This window comes from Pinus tabuliformis, chromosome 1_2 (genome assembly GCF_031772625.1).
Source record: "Pinus tabuliformis cultivar Carrire ecotype Pingquan chromosome 1_2, CPIR1, whole genome shotgun sequence".
Classification (NCBI taxonomy): Eukaryota; Viridiplantae; Streptophyta; class Pinopsida; order Pinales; family Pinaceae; genus Pinus; species Pinus tabuliformis.
In genome coordinates this window covers 205,566,472-205,584,202 of record NC_142298.1, presented here as the reverse complement: position 1 = coordinate 205,584,202, position 17,731 = coordinate 205,566,472, and positions in this window count along the sequence as shown.

Here is a 17,731-nt window from a genome sequence, read left to right as displayed (position 1 = left end):
TTCAAATTAGTCTTTGGACAAGGGACTGCTCCCAACATTTCTGTTTGTAGCCATTTGCTTCAGAGGAATGTTTCTTTCTTCTTCTCCCCTAGAGGTTCTTTAAATATGCCTTGATGTCCATCCAGGGGTTCTTCTTAGTCACAGCCATCAAAGAAGAGAGAAGGTTGGCTGTGTGAAGCAATGGGGGGTGTTGTGCAATCATTTTTCTAACTTATCTCTACTCCTACAAGGCATGAAATGAAATATTTTTGGTTGATTTTTGCTTCTTTTTTCTACTTCTACCTGCAAAAATGAAATAGATTGAACTGCAACTAACTATCTTGCTAAAATGAAAATGCGGAATTGAGATGAAAGCAGGAAAGGACTAATCTATTTTGCTCAAATGAAATTGCAGGAATGAAATGCTAGTCTACGCTTGCGGAATTGAAATGCTAATCTACGCTTGCAGAAATGAAATAGCGGAATTGAAATGCTAATCTATGAAAGCGGGAAATGCTAATCTACTTTTGCAGAAACGAAATTGCATAATGGAAATTAAATAAACTACTTAGCAGAAGATTGTAGTGGAAAATAGAAGAAAAGCGGCAATCACCAATACTCTGACGCTTCCCCGGCAACGGCGCCAAAAAGGTGGTGGGCCCCAGTATTGTAGCAATAATGCTACAACTCCTGGAACTCCCTTCTTTAATTTTATCAACCCGGTAGTTCATAACAAACTTGGAAGCGACGGTGCTGTATGCACAAGTACTAGCTCTTGCCGCAGCTGTCACTTGGTCAGCTGGCACAAGTCCGCTAGGAGCTTAAGCCAACTTCTATGAGCTCTTAGAAGAAGCCTTTTAATTGATGGATGAAATCTAACTTGAAGGAAGCTAATCTAATTGCAAAAAGAAACTGAAAGCCAAAAAGAAACACAAACCCTAGCAAACCCTAATTCTACCAGCTAGTCCTACCAATGCAAAGGAGAGCATGCAAACTACCGAAAGAGATGCCATTACTTCTAAGAAGGTAAAATGCATGTGTCTAAGTTATCACTATCTGAAGAAAACATCTTTTTGTATTTTTGTTTAAGTTATTAGAATTATCATGCATGTGCTTTTAACTGGCTTTTCACTGTGCAGGGGTGGATCAAGGAGGAGAAATGCTTGGAAAAGGTTGGGAAGACTCGGAGAGGGTCTAAGGGATCCCTATCATCCTTTCAGAGAGTTTCACAAAGTCAGGATGCCATGCAACCGTGTTTATGAACTTCTACAGGAAGTCTGCAGGGGTTTCTACAGGAAGTTCTGAAGTTCTTCTACAGGATGTTTCGAAATGGGATTTTTGAGGATGGGTGATTGATGGAAGATGCATGGATGGCTATGGAGGTAGGATGGGGGTCTGAAGTGACCCAGGAACTAATGGATGGAGTGGTGAGATGATATGTGGAAGGCTGATTTGGCTTTAAGGTAGTTGAGACAACAATGGAGAAGAAGGTAGGGTTACGTGGGCAAGAGGATGGGTGTGAAGCGAGAAGCCTAGATATGGGATGAATCAGATGGCTCTGATGAAGCTTGACCATGTGAGTGAGTGATAGAGATGCCCTGCACAATGCACATTCAACCGAATCAATGAATTCTTGCAAACAAACTAAGTCCTAGCTAACTTAATCTAACTGTCAATGAAATGAATAAACAGCAGCCTCGTTTGGAAAGAGAACCATGGACATCACGTGAGCAAGAACATTCCGAAAGATCTAAATGCATGACAAACTCCTACCAATCGATTCCCAAACATAAAAAGCTACTTTAACCAACAAAAACAACCAAAATAACAAAGCAAGATCTAAAGAGCAGATTTTATTTTAAGAACGCAGCAAACACACATAAAGATAAACAGGGGAGGTACTGGACGCTTGAGATGGGCCCAACCCCAAGAGCTACAGCCTCCCAAGAGAGATTTAGAGCTGGTGCAAAGCTGTATTCATCTTTATTAATCAAGAATGAAGAGTTACATCAAAACTGTCCACAAGGAGAGCTTGAGAATGAGCTGAAAGCAAAGCTAATCCATTGCCTACAAATCGAATTACAAAATGACTACAACAAGGCTATGAAATGACTAACTACTAGCTACTATCTACTGTCTAACTAGCTAACATCCACTGGCTAATAGAATGACTAACTGGCTAACCAAAATGAGGCCCTAAGCCTTGTTATTTATACAATTTGAGGACCCAACAGTCCTCCTAAAATTTAGGGACTCGGCTGCCCAAGACTTGGGGTTAACAGCAGTCCTACTTGACTTGCTTGGTTGCCCTTGTGCTGATTGATTCGGTGGCCCTTGAACTTCGAGCTGATGGTGGAGAATTCGAGGTAAGGGCCCATAAATGAAGGGGACACCTTCCCACAAATCCTCTAGCTTGTTCTCCCACGAATTTGGCTGCCAAGTGCTCATTAAGACCTTCAATGTTGTCTCCAAGTTGACCAAAAAGGCTACACAAAGCACCCATTAGACTTGTTGGCATAATGACTAACCAAATTCACTCTATTAACATAAATATAATCAAAAACATGCAATAAACTAATGAGAATGGTGCATTAAGTCAAATTAGGAGGTTGAATGAGCCCAAATAATTGTCCATTTTTGGGGCTCATCACGGGTCATGGTACTTTTCGTTACCTTCCGGGTCCATCACAAGTTGGGACATTTTTCAAAGTCAATTCCTCACCAAGTTTGGCGATGACAGATCAACAACGACATTGATCAATGACCTATCTAATCTTACAGCTGAGGCTAGAGAACCCATTAAAGATTTCAATTTATGGTTCAACAAGATCCTCAACAAGATTCCCGCTGCTTCTAAACCCAGCGAGGAAGTAATATGTGAATGGTACATCACGGCCTTACCATCTAACTTGGATATCTTCATAGATAGGGAAAACAAGACGACCTTAGTTGAAAACTTGACTGAGGCATTAGCAGTAGAAAAACGCGTAGTTACCCTAGAAAAGAGATCTGCAATAGAAGAATGCAAATCTAAGAAGATCTCTTTCAAAGAAGACACCAAGAAGAAGAAAACGAAAGATCCTTTCGATATTGAAGGATTACAAAAGGTGTTAAAGGCCATGTCCAACTAGATGATTGATATAAGAAAACAAGTAGTAGAAACTTCTTCAAAAAAGCTCTACAGAACTTTTAAAAGAAATCCTCCCATGGAGATGAAACCACCTAATGCTGTCTCAAATGTCGAATATGAAGAAGAAGAATAAGAAGAGAATACCACTGAAGGGCAGACCGATGATGAAGAAGTTGTGGAACTACAAGGAATGTGGGATTTCATCCTCCCACAAGAAGAGGATCAAGAAGCATTTCCGGTTAGCACACGAAGCAAAAATCAACTTGATCCTCCCCAAACTACCCCTAAACAGAAGGGAGCAAGCCCTGCAACAAAAGATAAGGGCGCAACAAAGAAAACAACCGCTAGAGTGACCCAATTTAGCCCAGTCCAATCAGATCAAGTACCTCCATCAAGAACACTGATAGTGTCGGATGAAATGGAGTATAACATTATCGATGACATGAAAAAGACTATGGCTAATATCACTCTGTACGAATTGAGCAAATTGAAACATCAACAGAAAATAATGATGAAAGAATTACATGCCATGCCTACTACATCTTTACCTACAACTGTAGCTTCCCATAGCATGGGAAGACCTCCAACCAACACGATCAATAAGATTGATCCAAATGACATTGCCTTGATTGGAGGAAGGTCATGATCCCATACTCCTCCTTTTCTCCTCACTTATGAAATTTTCAATAAAAACGTGCACAATTGCCTGATTGATTCTGGTGCTTCAACGAATATTTTACCCAGATCAATATGTGACAAATTGAATGTTCAGCCTCAGAAATCTGCAGTGCGCATAGTTCAACTTGATCGATCTCAAGTCGAAGTGATTAGTGAACTTAACTAGGTGACCATAAGATTGTCGTCTAACCCGAAGGTATGTCAGGTTATCGACATTCTAGTAGCTGCTATCCCTGAATTCTATGGTTTAATTCTTAGCAGGGATTGGTCCGAGAAACTCCACGGATATTTCTCAACCGACTGGTCGCACATGTGGTTACCCTACAACGGTAAACCCAATCAAATAAAGGTTGAACGAGAATTGCACCAAAAGTACATAGTGACAGAATTGGAAGGAGAGAACGAAGCAATAGCATACAACAGCAGTATCATAGGCAATTACTCGGTAGATTCTTTCCTCGGCAATTTCAATTCTCACACTTCACCTTACTTAGAAAATTCAGTTGTGTCCCAAGTTGAAAATTTTTCCCAAACTGATGATTCAAAGTGTTTTAATTTTTTAGATAATTCTGTAAATACATCTTTATTTTGGAAATTATATTTTGATGGCTCTAAATCTAACGAGGGAGCAAGAGCAGGATGCGTTCTGATTAGCCCAGATGGGAACAAGACCATGCTTACATGCAGACTTGAGTTCGATTGCACAAACAATACAACGGAATACGAAGCCTTGGTGCAAGGCCTATACAAAGCAATCGGCTTGAATGTTAAGTATCTTCAAGTCTTTGGAGATTCTGAAATTGTCGTCAAACAGGTACGTAACACCATACATTGCCTATCAAGTCATTTAAAGCACTATCAATCTTTAGTACAAGTTCTGACTTCACATTTCATAGCATTCAATATTTCGTCAATCCCAAGACTCCAAAATGCGAGCGCAAACCTGTTAGCTAACGTAGCCTCTAGACTTATTCCCTCCGAAGATTTTAGTCCCGATAGGTTTTCAATAGAATTAATCTTTAAACCATCCATCCCTGACAACATCACCAACTGGAGAGTATTCAATGACGATCCAGACATTGTAAATTTCCTCACTTCTGAAGGATCCTACTCAAATCAAATAATTGACGAAGACCATCATGATCTCCAAATTCAACAAAATAGCACTGATAATGCTATACCTAAGTCAGTGGTTAAGTTAGAAGATTTATATGATTTGAAGAGTCAGTTTAAAAGGTCTGCCAATTCTAAACTCTACAGTTCAACTCTGAACTATGAATTAGTGAACCTAGGAACCGATCAGAAGCCGCAAAATGTTAATCTAGGCCACGGCCTAGCCCCTGAAGAAAAATCAGCGTATATCCATCTTCTGAGACAATACAAAAACGTTTTTGCATGGAATTACGATGAGCTGAAAACGTACAACACTTCTATCATTCAACACACTATCCCTATGATTGACAATGAAAAACCTGTCCAGTAGAAGCTCAGAAAAATCCACCCCAACTTAGAAAATCAGATAAAGACTGAGCTAAATAAATTGTTGAGAGCCAGAATAATTTTCCCCGTCAAACATTCCAAATGGGTATCCAATATGGTGCCTGTTAGGAAGAAAAACGGAGATATTAGAATCTGTATTGATTTCCGGAATCTCAACAAAGCCTGTCAGAAAGATAATTTTTCCCTCCCACCTATGCAGCGAATACTACAGGCAGTAGCGGGCTCAGAATTAATGTCTTTCCTGGATGGATTTTCAGGATACAATCAAGTGCTGGTACATCCCGATGATCAGTTGAAAACCACATTCCGAACCAAGTGGGGCACATACGCATATCGGAAGATGCCATTTGGTCTGATCAATGCTGGCGCTACCTTTCAGAGAGCCATGGACATCGCGTTTAAAGGTTTGGTCAATAAATCGGTAGTGATTTACCTGGATGATATAACAGTGTACTCCAAGAAGCGAAGCGACCATCTCAAAGACTTGAAACAAATCTTTCAAAGATGTTTAAGGTATGGAATTTCACTTAACCCAAAGAAATCTTTTTTCGCATTAAGTGAAGGGAAATTGCTCGGATTCATAGTGTCGAAATCTGGTATTCACATTGAACCTAACAGAATCAAAGAAATTTCTGAAATATCCATACCCCATAACAAAAAGGCCATGCAATCTTTCCTTGGACAAATCAATTTTGTAAAAAGGTTTGTCCCCGATTTTTCACGTATTATTTCTCCTTTACAAAATATGATAAAAAAGAATTCAAATTTTAAATGGGGCATAGTTGAGCACGAAGCATTCAACTTGATCAAACAAGCTATCATCAACACTCCATATTTAGCTACCCCAAATTTTTCAGAATCTTTCATCTTATACACTTTTGCCTCAGAGAAATCTTATGTCGCGATTTTAACTCAAGCAAATCAAGAAAAGGCGGAAGCTCCAATCGCATTCTTTAGCTCGAACTTACAAGGTGCTAAACTCAATTACTCAAACGTGGAGAAACAAGCTTATGCTGTTTTCAAAGCGATCAAATATTTCAGACCTTTCTTACTTAAAGCCCATACCAAAGTCGTCGTACCATTTCCAGCGGTAAGAAACTTGTTGGTACAGAAGGATGTGGGTGAAAACAGGGCAAATTGGATTACCGCTCTACAAGAATACAATCTTGAGATCAAACCAGCAAACATCGTAAGGGGTCAAGGCTTCTGCAAGATGTTAGCTGGAGCATCGCAAATTCCTGAGAACTCATCTGAAGAGGTACACACACGTATGAGGTAAGCCTAAACGACGCAGAATCATTATATGCGGACACCATTTATTATCTTAAGAACGGGTATGCTCCATCACACCTGGATCACACCAAGAAAAGAGCTCTGAGGTTGAAAGCTAAACAATACCAGCTCATAAATGATGTTCTGTTTAAAAGGAATTATGATTCTATACTTCTTAGGTGTCTTGAGAAAACTGAAGCCGAAAAGGTTTTGCAGGAACTCCATGATGGACCAGCAGGTGGACACTATGCTGGAGAAGCTATTGCGCATAGGATCTTATGTGCAGGATATTATTGGCCCACGCTGTTCAAAGATTCATACAATTACGTAAGGAGATGCCAAATCTGCCAGACTGCTGCAGGGAAACAAAGGAAATCGTCCATGCCACTACAGCTGGTTAACATCGAGCAACCATTCAGCCAATGGGGCTTGGACATAATAGGTGAGATCGTTCCTCACTCTTCTAATAAGCATAGGTATATCCTCACGGCAACAGATTATTTTACTAAATGGGTAGAAGCAGTTCCTCTCAAGACAGTTAATTCTGAAAACATTATTGAATTCATAGATCAATTTATCATCACTAGGTTTGGGTTGCCAACGGCCTTAATGTTTGATAATGCATCATACTTTTCTGGAAATGCAATGACTGAGTTTGCATTAAAAAGAGGGTTCAAATTGAAATATTCTGCTAATTACTATCCGCAAGGTAATGGGTTGGCTGAATCAACAAACAAAAACCTAATCAGGATTATCAAAAGAACAGTCGACCAAAACCAAAAGAATTGGCACAAAGCGCTGGTAAATGCTTTATGGGCAGATAGGATCACGAAGAAAGCTTCAATCGGCACTTCTCCCTTTAATTTAGTTTACGGGAAAGAAGTGGTTCTTCCAACTCACTTAGTCATTCCCTCTTTGTCTTTAGTACAACACATTGATGAAGTATCTACTTCCTCTTTGCAATTAAGACAAATGGAGATAATCAAACTAGAAGAACGCCGAGAACAAGCTAAGAAAACCCATGCTCATCACCAAGCGCTAATAAAATCCTCTTTTGACTCAGCCATCATAACCAGAAATAACTTTCAGATGGGAGATTTAGTTTTGAAATGGGATAAGGCTCATGAAGAAAAGGGCAAGCATACGAAATTTCAGACGTTGTGGCTCGGTCCTTTTCAGATTGTAGAAGTCATAGGCCCATCGACGTTTATGTTGCAGGATTTGGCAGGTAGAAGAGATTCTTTGCCTGTGAATGGACAGATTCTTAAAATGTATTTTCCATAAGAAGATCATTCTTCTATTTTTGTAGGATAGTTTTAGTTTCTTTTGTTTTGTTTTTCTCTTTCTTATAAATAAAACTGGCTGTAAATGATCATTGAATAAGATTCATGAAAGAGCACACTAACTCTCTATCAGATTTTGATTTCACTTGTACAAATAGCAAAACTTTTCGAAAAATCTGATTTTTATTATTGACAAATAGAGTTAACTTTAACCTGAATATGATATTAGTTTCAACCTCTCAAAAGACTTTGATGAAAGCAACCTTTGGTAAAAAATTGTTTTATGTCAGTACAATGAAAGGTATCATCAATAATAAAATAAATATTCTCTGCAAAGCTGTTATTTTCAAAACTCTATTATTGTCGTCCAGAGCTTTCTTAAGGAAAAACAATGACTTCCTCCCTGCAAAAGGAAACCGCAGCATTCAGAGAAACAATCCGAGAAAACACTATATCTCAAAGAATAAGAGGTCTCATCACGAGCTGGCTTATCATGATCACAGATATTATAACTTGCTGACTTTGCCAATACTGTCTATCAAAACAGGGCAACGACTCAAGATTGTTGCAATCAAAAGACAAGGGGTCTCATCACGAGCCAGCTTGTTCAGCAAAAGTGTAAATCAAGTGAATGATTGTGTCATAATTTGGCCACCAAACCAAGACATTGTTCTTTAGAGAATAAAAAAGGAAAAAGTGTCAAAAAGGATTTTTCTCTGAAGCGTTGTAAATAACCTCAAGCAGGAAAAAGGATCATTGCTGGATAACATGGCAACCCTGTCGAGGCTATGGACGCTTGCGGGCAGCAGAGGCTCTACCTACGACAAATGAGCATATTTTAAAGCCAGTACGCAGAGAAGACCTTATTTTATCTTTAAAAAAGGACCAAGTGATGTCTGGTATGAATGCAAGAACTAAGCCTAAAGGAAGAAGACAATTGGAATAAAAGAAGGGTTGAAACAAAGTATCATTGACAGGATAAGGGGTAATCTACTCTATCTGTCCATAACAAAATTTAGACATATGAAAATTTTTCTGTTTCGGAAGTGGAAATGTCAATAGAAAAGCAGAGATAACTGGTTCTTCATAGTGAATCGCCATTGTTGTGGTCACCAACAACCCCCCTCTTTGTTTGATATTAGCAATAACATCAAGCAAAGGGGGGCCCTTAACAAAAAATCCCAAAAATATTTTTATCCAAATTTTTGTATTTAACTCCCTAAAAGCTATATCGCATCGCAAAGAGAGAGTGAAGAGTTTTCCTATGCGCATAAATAAGCTGCAAAGAAGCGATGCGAAATTCATCGCATCGCATATTTTGAAAGCGCCCTTAAAAGAAAATAAAAAGCAATCGCCGACGGCCGATATGCGACGTTGCATATCGCAAATGTCGCAAAAGCAGCACACAACGAGCAAATGAAAATTGCGATATTGCGATTTGCGATCTGCGATCCTACAAACTGCGATTTTGCGATTTGCGATCTGCGATGAATGAGACTATTAATTGCTGCGATGCAAATCGCAGAAACCACTCATCGCAAAGTTCTTCGGCATGATCTGTAAACCCAAAATCGAGCGTGCACCTTAAGGGAAATTAATGATTGCACGCCTGAGTATCCAAAGATGATCGTGTTCCGTTTTTCGAAGAGTCAAGTCATTATGAGTGTCATGATTATGCATTCATTAGAACTTAAAGCTTTCATGTCAATCTTTTCGTCAATTATCTTTTCCTTTGCATGAACTGTAAGGCAGTAACTGATATAAATCTATATGCAGGAAACATCTAAGGAAAAGGGGAAAGCGCCAATACTTGAAGAACAGAGAGGAGATGCCTTCGCAAATGAATGCCGCATGCAGCAGAGCCGCGGATTCCAGAGTATCACTCCACAGACACTGATGAAAATAGACTATCCAAGACTTAGAGTCAAAGGCGCACAAAAGCAGCATGTTTGCAAAAGATTCTGTAGCTCAGATTGGATAAAGCAAAAAAGAAAAACGCTAAAAAGTAATGATGCTTCAGAAAAGCCTGGAACAAAGAATGGAAGCAATTTTCAATACGTAAGATTGTTCAGGCAACAAAATCCCTAACTCATTGAGTCATTCACATGGCCGGAAACCGAAATAGCAACAGCACAATCAATTTGAAAGAGATCTAGGTTATACTAAGTATACACACAGCAAATACACCCAGCCAGAGGAAGATTTTCAAAAATATCTTCTAATTTGTCAGAAAGAGGTGCCAGCTTTTGTTATTTCTACTTTTATCGCCCGAGCAAAAGGAAAAGACAACCAGCCGACTCTTTCCAGGCGAACCTCACATTGCTTACAGCACTAAGGAGCAGATACAGAAACGGTTAGAAATTAGATTCAAGTTTTAGAAATAAATTTGCTTTAGTAAAAGGGCAGTCATTTGAAGCCGTTCCCTAAATTTGTGTAATTAAGATTAGTTAGTTAGTAGTATTTAACCCTTCTCATGGCATTTGGAGAAGGGTCCGGAAATTTGTCAAAAAACTTGTCCTCAGAACATGCACTTTTGCACCCTCGGAGGGGGTTTTTGATGAATGGATGGATCGAGATTTATTTATGTTTGCATTTTAATGTCTGCTACTGATGTTGCACTTCTATACTCTTAGTATATGTTAGAAGTAAGTAGAGATAAATCGTTATTGCTTGAAGTTTGTGAGTGAAAATCAGTCATAAATGGTACTTTTATCTCTTGATTAGTTTCTGCTCATATTCTTAGAGTGATATACAGCTGATTTGTTTATATGTTGATGTATGAATGTCTGGATTACCATTTGGCACTTTTGTACAGTGGAATCATTTGTTTGTGCTTAACATATGAATAACTTATCATGCGATATGCTGTTCACAACTGTTTTGCCTAATTTCTTATGCAGAATGGTTTATCTTAATTGATTTATATTCTTATGATAGCTGAATGATCTTTATTACCAGTTATTGTATGAAATCTTTTTAGATCGCATGAAGAAAGAATCTTACCCCGGGTTAGTATAGATTAGATGTGTTGTTTTTGTTAGATTACAGTAGCATAGAGTCAGTTTAGAGTCTAGAATTAAATTAGTTTAAAATTACCTTTAGATTAGTATCTTCAAAATCTACACACACACACACATCTTTTAGATTGGGAAGCTGGTCCCATTATCCCCAGTTGGACCCGCTACACCAAACGGGCAAGGAGCTGCCAACCAGGTTCCCGACCGGGTGGGTATCCCCCTTGTTGTTGACCCGATTTCGGGGCCCTCAACATAGCTCCAATCACATAACCTTCGACGAGGAAATGATATTTCCAGACTGATCCCATTTTCATAAATAGATGGGTGTGTCAGATTGGTCATATATCCTACGAGGAAACACATCTTATATCTGGGGTTTTCCTGCCAAAGCAGACCAGGGTGCATGCCCCCTGGGTTTAGTCACATTCACCGAATCACTTGCATTCATCATGTGGACAGACTAGAGGTTGATGAGACATTCCTTGTGCAAAAATACCAGTTAGGGATGGCACTTGACTAGCAGTTGTGTTTGAACTGGGGAATGAAAGCTAGTCTACAAGTTGGACCACTCTGCCTTCATGTGGGAAACACATCACTCAAAAGAGTGAGGAAACAATAGCTCCCATGCTAGAAATCTAGTCACGCCCAAGGAGTAGATTGTAATCTAATGGCCCTTGGACTACCATTACATTCAGATAAACAGTTTTCCTTCTCAAAGTTATAGGAAAATTTGGAAGGATCCCTAACGGTCGACTGGTTCCTTTATTGAAGCCTAACAGATTTCGAACCTTAGGCAGAAGTGATGGTAAACCAAGCGCTTTCCAGGAAATTGAGGAAAGGATACTCACGGAAGCCCCTTCATCTATGATAGTGCCCACCATGATCATTCTATAAGCTTGTACGATGATCCGAAATGGCACATTAGACGGTAGGCGGGGTCTCCCTAGTAGATTCCAATCGAAGGAAATGACTAGATTGCTTGGAGAAGGGACCGAATAAATGGTCGGATGATTCTCTGATGAACTTCCTTCCTATGGTAAAGGAACGAGTAGATTGCCCTCATGTTCATTGAACTCTGTGTTAACAAAAAGAATTTGAATGGTGTCGTTCTCATTCTCTTTGGAGATTGTATCATCTAAAGGTGGACCTTATGAAGACAAGACTGGGTCAACTGCCATCTCGACCTGTTGACTTTGGTCTGGTGTGGACTCAGAGGGTTTATCTTCAATGATAGATGCTTTGACCAACAAAAGAGGTGTGTCAGTCGGATTTTCAACTAGCGATGGACTAGGCAAGAGTTTCTTGTATCCAGGAGGAAGTTGCTGCAGTGAAGCAAGATGGTTATCCAAGAATCTTTTAGCTTCATCCAGGAAGGGACAATGGTGGAGGGCATGATCGCCTTCACACAATATACAAGGAAATTTAGATCTTCCTTTCTGTCCATTGACTTCATTTTCACTACTTGATGGTGTACTCTCAACATGATCGTCAAAGGTTGAAGACACCGGATTGTGCAAATGGGGAGACCAGTCCCTTAAGATTCACAGGATGCAAGGATAATCTCGATGATAGTGATCTCCCTTGCAAATTATGCATGGATATTTAGGTTTGGATGGTGTTGTGTGTGGATTTTCACGAGACGATGCATGGTTACTCCCTTTCGCCATTAGCTTCTTCTTCTTCTTCTCCTTCCCCTTCTTCTTCTTCTTCTTAGTTACTTGGTTCTTAGTTTTACTAGCTTCACCAAGCAAAGAGGAAGAAGGAGAGGGAGATACAAATGAAGTAGGAGGTGGGGAAGCGACTTCAGTATCATCTGGTTACCGATTTCATTGCTGAGGAATTACGGTGTTTTGAATGACAAAGGTTGAGAAAATCCATACTGGCAGGCCGATTGTAAGTCCTAGAAGGGACAAAGTAGCCATATGAGGTGCACCAACATCTCCCCAAGAGGAGAAGGGACTAGGACTCCCCCCAAGGGGAAATCATTGGTTGGTGGACTCCATTTTCTCAACCTAAGACCAATGAGGGAAGAGTGATGTTATTCTGATTAAAATAAATTTTATGATGCTTTGACATAACTTGCTTTTTCTATTTTAAAGAGTGATAAAAAGCTAAATATGACTCTAGTTGCCTTTGATTTTTAATGAACCTGAAGTGACAAGTGCTCAGATGGACCTTTTATTTTAAGGAGTCTGAAAACGAATGAAAGTGACTACTCTGGAAATCTAGATAGAGGGATTACCAAACCAATCGCAAAACTGCAGAATACTTTTTACGTATGGAAGTCAACCTTCCCGAATGCTATGTTCAGTGCGTTGCGATCGATAGGGCGGCAAACACGGCTTCCAAAGAATAAAGGATATAGCCTATTGTGGTCTCCCAATATATACTTGACTGTACGTGGGATCACAAGTCCACACTAGAATTTGTTGTATCAAAGAGGAGGAATCACCCAACCTACGATGAAAATGATAGTTACTAGGCTTTACGATGCCAGAATATGTCTCTAGCCTAGACTTCTATATGTTATGTGTTAGGTTCCAAAGAGTTTTTATGTTCATTGAGGTTTTTATTTTATAGTTGATCTTTCTTAAGAAGTTTTCCTTTAAGGTTCACCGTGTGATGTAGATATACAATTCCTAAATATGCAATCTAAGATGATAAATAGTTGTTTACTTTCTTTTTGCAATGAAAATCCTAGCTACTAAGGAAAGAGAAGTAAAATTCTTTCAACATAGAGTAGAGAGCACACACTAAGATGCACTATCGTAAATCAATTTCCGCATGCAGTCTAAATGCAAATTCACATGAATGTATTTGTTTTTTAGTTTCCTTAATGTGTGAATGACAAAAAGAAAACTAAGTACAGATCTGAATTACTTTTCTTCAAAGCGACACTTTAGCAATTTCTTTTCAAAAAACGAAAGGAAGATTAAGACGACACTTTCAATTTTGACTTGAAAACTGCTTTCGACACTTCAAAGAATTGATGATTCAAATCAAATACAATGGAAAAAGTGTAATCGACTATCTAAAAGAGGAAGACTTTACGACACTCTTTTCTTTGACTGAAAACGACACTTGCGACACTTTCAAATCAAAAGACAACATTTCAATTAAGCTATTGTTTTCAAAGGAGAATTGTAAATGATGAAAAACACATAAAAAACATTCACAATTCTTTATCAATGGAGGCTGAATAATGCAAAGGAAGAGAGTTTCAATAGTGATATACTAATCATAGACAACAAAACTACTGAATAAAGCTGAAGATAATGAAGAAAAAACCAAAATCTGGAGGCAGAAACAGTCTCACTCAATCATCACACCTGTAACATAGGGAAACAAGGATGCATCTCACCTGCAACACATGGGAGGTGTGATGCATCTAGGTTGCAAATGAGAAATAGTGTGATGGTCCAGGGATGAGACTGAACTTGGTTTTCACTCACAGTTTGTAGCTAAGCTCAAGTATTTAGGCTGAGCTAATGATAGACAGTAAACAAAAAGTACAGGGGCTGATCTAGTGAGGTTACTTGAGCTACCACCAGGGCACTTAGGATGTTTGCAAGTCAGTTGTTCATTTCATAAACAAACCTGGAGATTGACTGAAGCAGCGTTGCATAGCAAATGCAGTTCGAAGGCTAGTTGGCTTAACATCAGGCTCCGTTTGTAGTTTACAAAGCAAACAAATAGGAACAAATAAACAAACTATTCACTCCCCAATGGAGTTTCCATTTTGTTATCAGGAAAACTAGTGTCGATTCAGAGCTGTTTTCCCATATGAGAGATGGATGAGAGAGAAGCAGAGAGTACCAACCTCAGTCTTTCACTTGGCTCCTTACTTGTTTCCTCTCTCCCTTGATAGAGCTTTCGTCACTCCTTTCTCACTTGTCCCACTTCAAAGAACACCTGTAGAGTCAAAGCAAAAAAATACCATCAAAACATACAGATCTATAACCATAAACAATATAGGATCAGATGTATATTAACCATACAAATGCATATACAAATACAAGATTCAGATATATACAAGCATATGGAGGAAAACTCAAATAGCCTTATTGATAGAAGTAGTAGAAGAGAGGATTACAACCAAGCTGTCTAATCCAACGCCATCCTCCCAGTATGAAAGCCCTCTTCACCTCATGAAAATATCAGATCACCCAACAATACAATGTTTCACAAAGAAACCAACAGCACTACCTTACAAAGTACAAAATTCCAGACTCTGGATCTCTGGGATGAGGGATCCATATATAGATATTTGTAGGTGGGTGAGTCAACTTCTAGGATTTTGATTAGTGTCATTTCACTGATAGTTCTTGGTTCCACTTGGATATTTCATGATCTCTTACTCATCCATGGGCAAATTCAGAGAGGCAAGTGTCAAATGAGTAGTTTCTAGAAGATTCTCTGGGTTTCCACCTAGCAAACTGCCTCTGCCATTTGTCTGCTCTTGCTCATCACACCCTATAGAAGGTATTTTCAGTATGCATCACACTTTTTACATGTGACAAGTGAGATTCATTGCACCCTCAGCATGGAGCAGTCTGTATGATCCAGTTTTGACCAGTTCTGAGTAGTTTTTCAGGGATAACTTCTGGCAAATGATGTAATTAGCTGACCTTGTTCCTTTAGGGTATGAAACAACACTTTTATGGGTTTGGAAGCCCTTGGTTTATGGACATATTTGATTGGGGTTCCAGTGCCCAAATATGTCTATAACAGTGTGTGTGTGTATGAGATCAAAATATGCATTAATATGAAGTTCAATTTGAATAGTTACTGTGTAGAAATTTGATAATGATAAGCCATTTAATCTTTATTATGTGCATATTTCCATTCATTTTGAGTAGCTCCCCTTCTCTTTTGTCTTCATCCCTTTCGTAGTCCCAAATCACTGCACTTGGTGTGTTTTCGATCTGCTTGATGTAGTCACTAACATAATAGAAAGACTCATATGATATATACCCATCTGCCATAGAGCCCTCGGGTTTTTACCTTTGTCGACAAAACATTTTAATTTCTTCATGTACCTCTCTAAGAAGAACATCCAACGACAAGAAACCACCCCAACTACTTCAACCTCATCTACTAGGTGAATTAGAAGATGAACCTACATGTCCATGAAACTCATTGTCAGTTCCTTCTCAAACATACAAACAATCTCAGTTATCTCTGACGCCATCATGGAATGCTATTCATATGAATCTCGTTTGATTTTTTCCAACATACAAATGCATATAATTTAGATATGGCACGTCATAGGCCTTGGGGTAATTCATGGTTCATACACCCATGCATGAAAAAAGGATAATGGCGCCACACTGTAAATAGTACATTATACAAAAACTAGTTATAAATATCCCATTTTGGATCATCGAACATAGGCTCCCCATTTGTATCAAACAATTCTACAAACTCCTTCTTCTCTCTCTCATATGCTCTAAGTCATTCATTTATTTTCATTGTTGCAGGCCTTTGGGTTCTCCCTAGTTTACCATTGAAAGCGGATGTTGCTCTTTTGTAAGGGTGTTCTTCTAGGCGAAATACCTTAGAGAAGTCATACACTAGATTTCGTAGGTGGTAGGACCACCTAGCCTTTAGAGAAGGTCCACAACATTTACATCCATGATACCCTTTCGTTACAAGACTTGCGAAATTATTGTATACAAACTGACACGTTAATGACCATGAATATTAGAACAATTGAAGCTCATTAAATTAATATGTGAAACAATATTGTTAGATATATAAACAAATCAATAAAAGTGTATTTTACCATAGCAAACTCGTAAACATGGATAATCATGTATGGTGTAAGCACATATGCAATATAACATAAAACTCCTCTCTATTGTGATGGGTATTGATACACATACACATGTATCCCTTCCCATAACTCCTTCAATTAATTTACCAATGGTTGTATGTAGACATCCATATTCTTCACTTTTCTTCTACTAGGGACTATGAGAGCCAACATAATATGTTCATTATTTATAGAAAACCATGGGGGGGTATTGTTATTGATCACTACTATAGGCCAAACAGAATAGTTGGTGTTTTGGAGGGAATATGGGTTGATGCCATCCATGGCTATGCTGAGTCATATACTTCATACTTCATCCTTGAATTTTTTAGGCCATGTATCCTCTATATGCTTCATGGCTATTGAATCTATTGGGATTCACATAAATCCTTACTAACTTCTGTGTGAGGCATGACATCCCTGCAACATAGCTAATTCTTTGCAACGAAAGAGATTTTGAATCCTTGCGATTATAGGCATGTGCCTAAATATTTTATGAGGACCATGTGATTTACCCTTTTTTTTAATTATGGTATCTATCATGCCCACATTTGGAAATATTTCTTTTTTGCATATTATCCTCTATATAGAATACAATCATCTGGACATGCATGATATGATATTTACTCAACACCCAATATTTTCAACAATTACGTTGCCTCTTCGTAGATAACCGTAAAGACATTATCACTCAAGAGAACCTTATCTTTGAATAAACTACAGTTGGTGGGGAATATAATTGTACAATGTCAATATTTAAAGTTCGTAAAATCGACCATTTTTAATGTTGATTATGTGACAAGATTTCTCGAAATATAAGGGACTTCATCAATCATGCAGGTGAATTACCTCAATATTGTCGAGAAACATGCATTCAACATTAAAATTTTTTCTTTTAAGTTGTACAACAACATAATTGTCCCCATCTGAGTAGACTTTGACTTGCCACCACGTCCAAAGAGAGGGGTAGTTGGAGTAGATTTCAGGATTTCGAATAAGGAATTGGTGATATGAGCATCATCCCCTAGCTCATCGTTATGGAATGTATCTAACAACA